Source organism: Oncorhynchus mykiss, chromosome 3 (genome assembly GCF_013265735.2).
Source record: "Oncorhynchus mykiss isolate Arlee chromosome 3, USDA_OmykA_1.1, whole genome shotgun sequence".
NCBI lineage: Eukaryota > Metazoa > Chordata > Actinopteri > Salmoniformes > Salmonidae > Oncorhynchus > Oncorhynchus mykiss.
Window position 1 is genome coordinate 31,998,472 of NC_048567.1, and position 7,123 is coordinate 32,005,594.

Sequence of the window (7,123 nt, forward strand, 5' to 3'; positions counted from 1 at the left end):
TTCAGTCACTCGTCACTGAAATCTTTTTTTCTGTAGCAATGCCAGAATTTGACATGTACAACTTAGCAATAAAAATAACTACATTATGAAAAGATAAGAACACATGACACTCTGAATGTGGTGAAAATATACAGGATATAGGGCCTAAGTGATCCAGACTACAGTAGCAGGGAGCAGTGTTCACTAGGATGGCAAAACGTTCTGGAGTGTGAAAGGTTAAAGTATGGTACAGGCTCTGTATTGGTTCATCCAAGAGAATTTTGAGTGTAAAGATGGTCTAAGAGATTCTAGTAGGGCCCATCATTCTACTCCCAGGAGGATTAATTCAAGGGAACTAAGGGAACTTTGACGACTCCCATTTCTCAGTCAAGAGTATAGTCCGAGTCAGGATTGGGGTCAATTCCATTTCAGGTAAATTCAGAAAGTAAGCCAAATTCTAAATGTTCCTCGTTGAAAAGCATTGAAGAGAATTGGAATTTCTGTGTACTTCCGAATTGACTGGAAATTAAATGGAATAGATACCAACCCTGGTCCGATTATAATCTGCCATAGCCCTGACCCCTGGGACAAGGATCAGAATCACACTATGATGAAACTGACACATTGCGTTACCTGACATTACATGCCACAGGAAGAACAACGGCAAGTGTCCGGTATAACCTTTTCACCCCCCCCCAAAAAAACGATATTTTGCCAACTCATTCATACTGTATCTCTGTCTTCAGGGGCACTTCATCTCTTGTTTCTCCACACGTGCCACAATATTGTCTGACACTGACAGATCCACCAAATATGTTTTGTTTGTGTGCTGAGCTGGTAACACAGGGGTCCTGTCAATGCGTCCGGTTGCATTTGGTACACTGCCTATCACGACCAATTTGACACGTTGTTCTTTCTTGAAAACGATGAACATTTCACTGCGTCTCCCGTGCCAACTCAAAGTCCAATTACACCCAAGCTACAAATTTAATTACAGTAGCAGATTAAATTGGTCAACTCAATTCATTGTAATAAGGCTTGATTGGGCCAGTCAGATCAAATTTGACTCATCTCCGGTACAAGACCTTTGTTTCATTTTGAGTTAATCTTGCCTAATTTGAAACAGTGTAAACATAAACTCAACGTGCAGTTTTGTGTCAAATCACTTAATATTGATTATGCTATGACATCTGATAGGTAAATCAGACAGTATTGTTAGTATAAATATACAGCCAAATACCTAGCAAGCTAGCACACAGTGTTGCTAACTAGCAAGCTAGCTAGTTAGCCAGCACACAGTGTCACACCAGCTTCCCGCCTGCTGTGCTAGAGTGAGGCGGGGGCAACCAGTACACAATGTCCTTCACCCCCATTTGTCGGGCACACTCAAAAGTGTCACACAGGCATGCAGATGTGTTGCTCGTGGGGGTTCATGCAGGAACCAATGGGATGCTCGGGGACACAGGAATGCTCCAAATTGCGTGCTGCAGTTGCACACTATTGCAAGGATCTGGCAACAGGTGTGTGTGCGTGTGCGTGTGCATGTGTGTGTGTGTGTGTGCGTGTAATATATACAGTACCAGTAAAAGTTGACACACATACTCATTCCAGGGTTTTTCTTTATTTTTACTAATATAGAATAATACTGAAGACTTCAAAGCTATGAAACAACACATAAGGAATCATATAGGAACCAAAAAAGTGTTAAACTAAATGTTTTAGATTCTTCAAATTAGCCACCCTTTGCCTTTGACAGCTTTGCACACTCTTGGCATTCTCTCAACCAACTTGTTGAGGTAGTCACCCGGAATGCATTTCAATTAACAGGTGTGCCTTGTTAAAAGAAAATGTGTGGAATTTCTTTCCTTCTAATGCGTTTGAGCCAATCAGTTGTGTTGTGACAAAGTAGGGGTGGGAAACAGAAGATAGACCTATATGGTAACAGCTCAAATAAGCAAAGAGAAATTACAGTTCATCATTACTTTAAGACATGAAGGTCAGTCAATCTGGAAAGAACCAGAGTTACCTCTGCTGCAGAGGATAAGTTCATTTGACTTACCAGCCTCAGAAATTACAGCCCAAATAAATGCTTCACAGAGTTCAAGTAACAGACATCTCAACATCAACTGTTTAGAGGAGACTGCGTGAATCAGGCCTTCAGGGTCAAATTTCTGCAAAGAAACCACAACTAAAGTACTCCAATAAGAAGAAGATACTTGCTTGGGCCAAGAAACACAAGCAATGGACATTAGACCGGTGGAAATTTGTCCTTTGGTCTGGAGTCCAAATTGGAGATTTTTGGTTCCAACCGTCATGTCTTTGTGAGACGCGGTGTGGGTGAACTGATGATCTCTGCATGTGTAGTTCCCACCGTAAAGCATGGAGGAGGAGGTGTTATGGTGTGGGGGTGCTTTGCTGGCTACACTGTCTGTGATTTATTTATATTTCAAGGCACACTTAACCAGAATGGCTACCACAGCGATATGCCGTCCCATCTGGTTTGGGCTTAGTGGGACTATCATTTGTTTTTCAACAGGACATTGACCTATCACACCTCCAGGCTATGTAAGGGCTATTTTACCAAGGAGAGTGATGGAGAGTGATGGATGACCTGGTCTCCACAATCACCACAAACCTCAATCAAATTGAGATGGTTTGGGATGAGTTGGACCACAGGGTGAAGGAAAAGCAGCCAACAAGTGCTCATCATATGTGGGAACTCCTTCAAGACGATGGAAGAAGCTGGTTGAGAGAATGCCAAGAGTGTGCAAAGCTGTCATCAAGGCAAAAGGTGGCTACTTTGAAGAATATAAAATATATTTTGATTTGTTCCAATACTTTTTTGCTTATTTCATAGTTTTGATGTCTTCACCATTATTCTACAATGTAGAAAATAGTAAAAAATAAAGAAAACCCTTGAATAAGTAGGTGTTCTAAAACCTTTGACGGTTAGTGTATATACAGTGCCTTGTGAAAGTGTTCGGCCCCTTTGAACTTTGCGACCTTTTGCCACATTTCAGGCTTCAAACATAAAGATATAAAACTCTATTTTTTTGTGAAGAATCAACAACAAGTGGGACACAATCATGAAGTGGAACAACATTTATTGGATATTTCAAACTTTTTTAACAAATCAAAAACTGAAAAATTGGGCGTGCAAAATTATTCAGCCCCTTTACTTTCAGTGCAGCAAACTCTCTCCAGAAGTTCAGTAAGGATCTCTGAATGATCCAATGTTGACCTAAATGACTAATGATGATAAATACAATCCACCTGTGTGTAATCAAGTCTCCGTATAAATGCACCTGCACTGTGATAGTCTCAGAGGTCCGTCAAAAGCGCAGAGAGCATCATGAAGAACAAGGAACACACCAGGCAGGTCCGAGATACTGTTGTGAAGAAGTTTAAAGCCGGATTTGGATACAAAAAGATTTCCCAAGCTTTAAACATCCCAAGGAGCACTGTGCAAGCGATAATATTGAAATGGAAGGAGTATCAGACCACTGCAAATCTACCAAGACCTGGCCGTCCCTCTAAACTTTCAGCTCATACAAGGAGAAGACTGATCAGAGATGCAGCCAAGAGGCCCATGATCACTCTGGATGAACTGCAGAGATCTACAGCTGAGGTGGGAGACTCTGTCCATAGGACAACAATCAGTCATATATTGCACAAATCTGGCCTTTATGGAAGAGTGGCAAGAAGAAAGCCATTTCTTAAAGATATCCATAAAAAGTGTTGTTTAAAGTTTGCCACAAGCCACCTGGGAGACACACCAAACATGTGGAAGAAGGTGCTCTGGTCAGATGAAACCAAAATGTAACTTTTTGGCAACAATGCAAAACGTTATGTTTGGCGTAAAAGCAACACAGCTGAACACACCATCCCCACTGTCAAACATGGTGGTGGCAGCATCATGGTTTGGGCCTGCTTTTCTTCAGCAGGGACAGGGAAGATGGTTAAAATTGATGGGAAGATGGATGGAGCCAAATACAGGACCATTCTGGAAGAAAACCTGATGGAGTCTGCAAAAGACCTGAGACTGGGACGGAGATTTGTCTTCCAACAAGACAATGATCCAAAACATAAAGCAAAATCTACAATGGAATGGTTCAAAAATAAACATATCCAGGTGTTAGAATGGCCAAGTCAAAGTCCAGACCTGAATCCAATTGAGAATCTGTGGAAAGAACTGAAAACTGCTGTTCACAAATGCTCTCCATCCAACCTCACTGAGCTCGAGCTGTTTTGCAAGGAGGAATGGGAAAAAATGTCAGTCTCTCGATGTGCAAAACTGATAGAGACATACCCCAAGCGACTTACAGCTGTAATCGCAGCAAAAGGTGGCGCTACAAAGTATTAACTTAAGGGGGCTGAATAATTTTGCACGCCCAATTTTTCAGTTTTTGATTTGTTAAAAAAGTTTGAAATATCCAATAAATGTCGTTCCACTTCATGATTGTGTCCCACTTGTTGTTGATTCTTCACAAAAAAATACAGTTTTATATCTTTATGTTTGAAGCCTGAAATGTGGCAAAAGGTCGCAAAGTTCAAAGGGGCCGAATACTTTCGCAAGGCACTGTATGTGTGGGTCAGTGTCTGTGTACGCTTTCATGCACAGCCAGGTCACCCTTGATACAAGTAAGTATTTGACTTCCATCCATTTCGGGAGGGGATGTGGAAAGCGGTCACTAGGGGCAACAGTGAGCACTGTTACCGTCAAGTAAATGTTGGTTTTGCTAGGGCTTTGTGGATGGGGTTGGTGGGTGAGTTTAAGCACCTGCCTCTGATTAGGAAGTAGTTTTAAATATTTTAGTTTGAAGCCCTATCCCAAACCTTGACCCTTACCTTCACCATTCAGAGTTAAATGCCGAACCTTAAGAATTGAATTCCTGAACTTAACCTTAAACACTTCGAAATATGACTTTTGAGAAACATGGGGATGAATGTCTAATGCTGTGCCTGTGAGAGCTGGGGTTGTGGTGTGGTGTCCTGAAATTGAAACAATAACCACAGATTTAAATATATCAAGCAAATAGATTCCGAGTTCCATGACGTGACCTGGTGTGTGTCTGTTGTATAATACATCTGCTCTGAGATGTGACCCACTGTTGGTTTAGTCCTGACTTTGGGCTATGACAAACCAATACAAAATAATTTCATAAAATAGACCACTGGGGTAATCTATGTACTGGATTTCGTAATATATTTAATCAACAAAGCCCAGCAAGACAATTTACTTCAGAGCTGTGGCCTATGATGAAATGTTTAGCCCCAGACAAAACTATGCGCATTGGTGAGGGAGGTGGATTGTAAAACGCATCCTATCGGATTAGAAATCACAATAACACAAGTCGCAGCAACGGGAACTCTCTCTGTTTTAGCAAATTTGAGACATGAATAACGAAACATTGACTACTGCGGATATTCCCCTCAAAATACCGTGATGAATGATGATGTATTACCTCCAACATATAAATGACCACCCCACACAAACACGTTTCTGTTATAACACAGCTACATAGGATAAATGACGAAGATTACTTTAATTTGCTTATTCGTCCCTGTGCATGCAATAGGCTACATCCCCTTTACAACGAATAGGACTGTAAAGCAACACTTTACCTTCAAGTCCCATTGTAACAGTCTCGCGGCCCCCTGTGTATCCTTTGAAGTAGATACTGTAGGCTATCTGTTCATCGCAGGGTGTTTGGAAAGAGTATGGAATAAAAGTCAGCCGGTACATTTTATGTTAACAATACAGTACTAGCAGTAGAAGTGCCCTGTTCTTACCTTACGACACAAATCCAGGGGGAAAGGACTAAAACGGTTGTTTGGGTGATTACATGTTTCTTGTTTGCCTCATTCCCTCCCTCCCTTTACCAGCGCACTCTCCCTCAAGGAGCGGATACAGACAGAGTGCACGGTTAATAGCATATATGCAACAAACATTTTATTGTAAGCCTAATACAGTCATCATTAGGCTAACAGTGTTAAAAGGCAGAAGAGTTGTATTTCCGTATCAGGTTCACAAAATAGTTATGCGTATATTTTATGCATGTGTTTGGTAGGCTATTCGAGTTATTTATAATCTCCAGATGTTTTTAATCCAATGCCAACAAAACTACTAATTTACAAATCCTAATTTTCCATTAAAATAAATATACAACTCAAACTCCAAAGAAAACGCCATAACTGTCCACAACTGCATCATAAGAATGGTGACAGGAATGGCGTTTTGGGTGAAGTAGTGGGCGGGAGGAACAGGGTATTATACTATTTTAACGTGATGAATGAGTGCCTCCCATAGTGCCAGTTTCACGCAGGTGAAGGTTACGGTAGGTTTGAACTAGAACAGTGTTATCATCTTTAGGAGCGGCATGTAGCCTACTGATTAGAGTGTTGGGACAGTAACCAAAAGGTTGCTGAATCGAATCCCCGAGCTGACAAGGTAAAAATCTGTCCTTTGCCCCTGAACAAGGCAGTTAACCCACTGTTCCTCGGTAGGCCGTTATTGTAAAAATGATTTTGTTCTTATCCGACTTGCCTAAATAAAGTTTTTTTTTTTATCTTCGGAGATTGACGTTTATGGAGACGCGTGCGCCCACAGGCTACATCAATCAAAAAAAGCACGTCAAATTAATTAACAATTTCAACATAAGCCTCTCCAGTCGACAATACTACTGATCCAATTGTGTCTCCCTTTCACACAAGGTGTGTGTGTAGAGGATTAAATGGCATTTTGTATCTTTTCTTTTCCTTTCATCATCAGCGAAGTAAAGATTAGAGAGGAGATTGTGAGAGCTCCCTATAGAAGGCACAGGGGATCTTCATTTCTCTGCCTTTGTGATGATATTGATGATGATGATGGCCAAGTGGACAGTTTGATTTTTGTGTGGCGAGCTAGTTATAAAGAATCAATATTATATCAAGGGGTAACTTTCGTGATAAAGGACTTTAGCCACGCTAGCTATTCATCATAAGTCTGTAGCAAGCAGATAGGTCAAAAGAAATTATATTGCTCTAAAGAGTCTGTCTTCTTATCTCTCTATACCAGGGGAATGGAGGACACGCCGATCGATACAGTAGCTGCGGTATACTCCTTGCAATTATCAATAGCTGATTTTGTCTTCCCAGGGCTGCA

At 41.1% G+C, this 7,123-nt stretch overlaps 1 long non-coding RNA gene across 2 annotated transcripts in view; it reads right to left on the reverse strand.

The window, feature by feature from the left end:
* LOC110518398 overlaps positions 1-5,885 on the reverse strand; it is a 44,314-nt gene extending 38,429 nt beyond the window's left edge. For both annotated transcript variants that reach the window (XR_005043233.1, XR_005043227.1), the window contains exons 1-2: positions 5,773-5,885; positions 5,605-5,671 (exon numbers count right to left, since the gene is read on the reverse strand). This is a non-coding gene — a long non-coding RNA (uncharacterized LOC110518398). The remainder of the gene's footprint in view (positions 1-5,604; positions 5,672-5,772) is intronic.
* Positions 5,886-7,123: the final 1,238 nt, after the last annotated feature.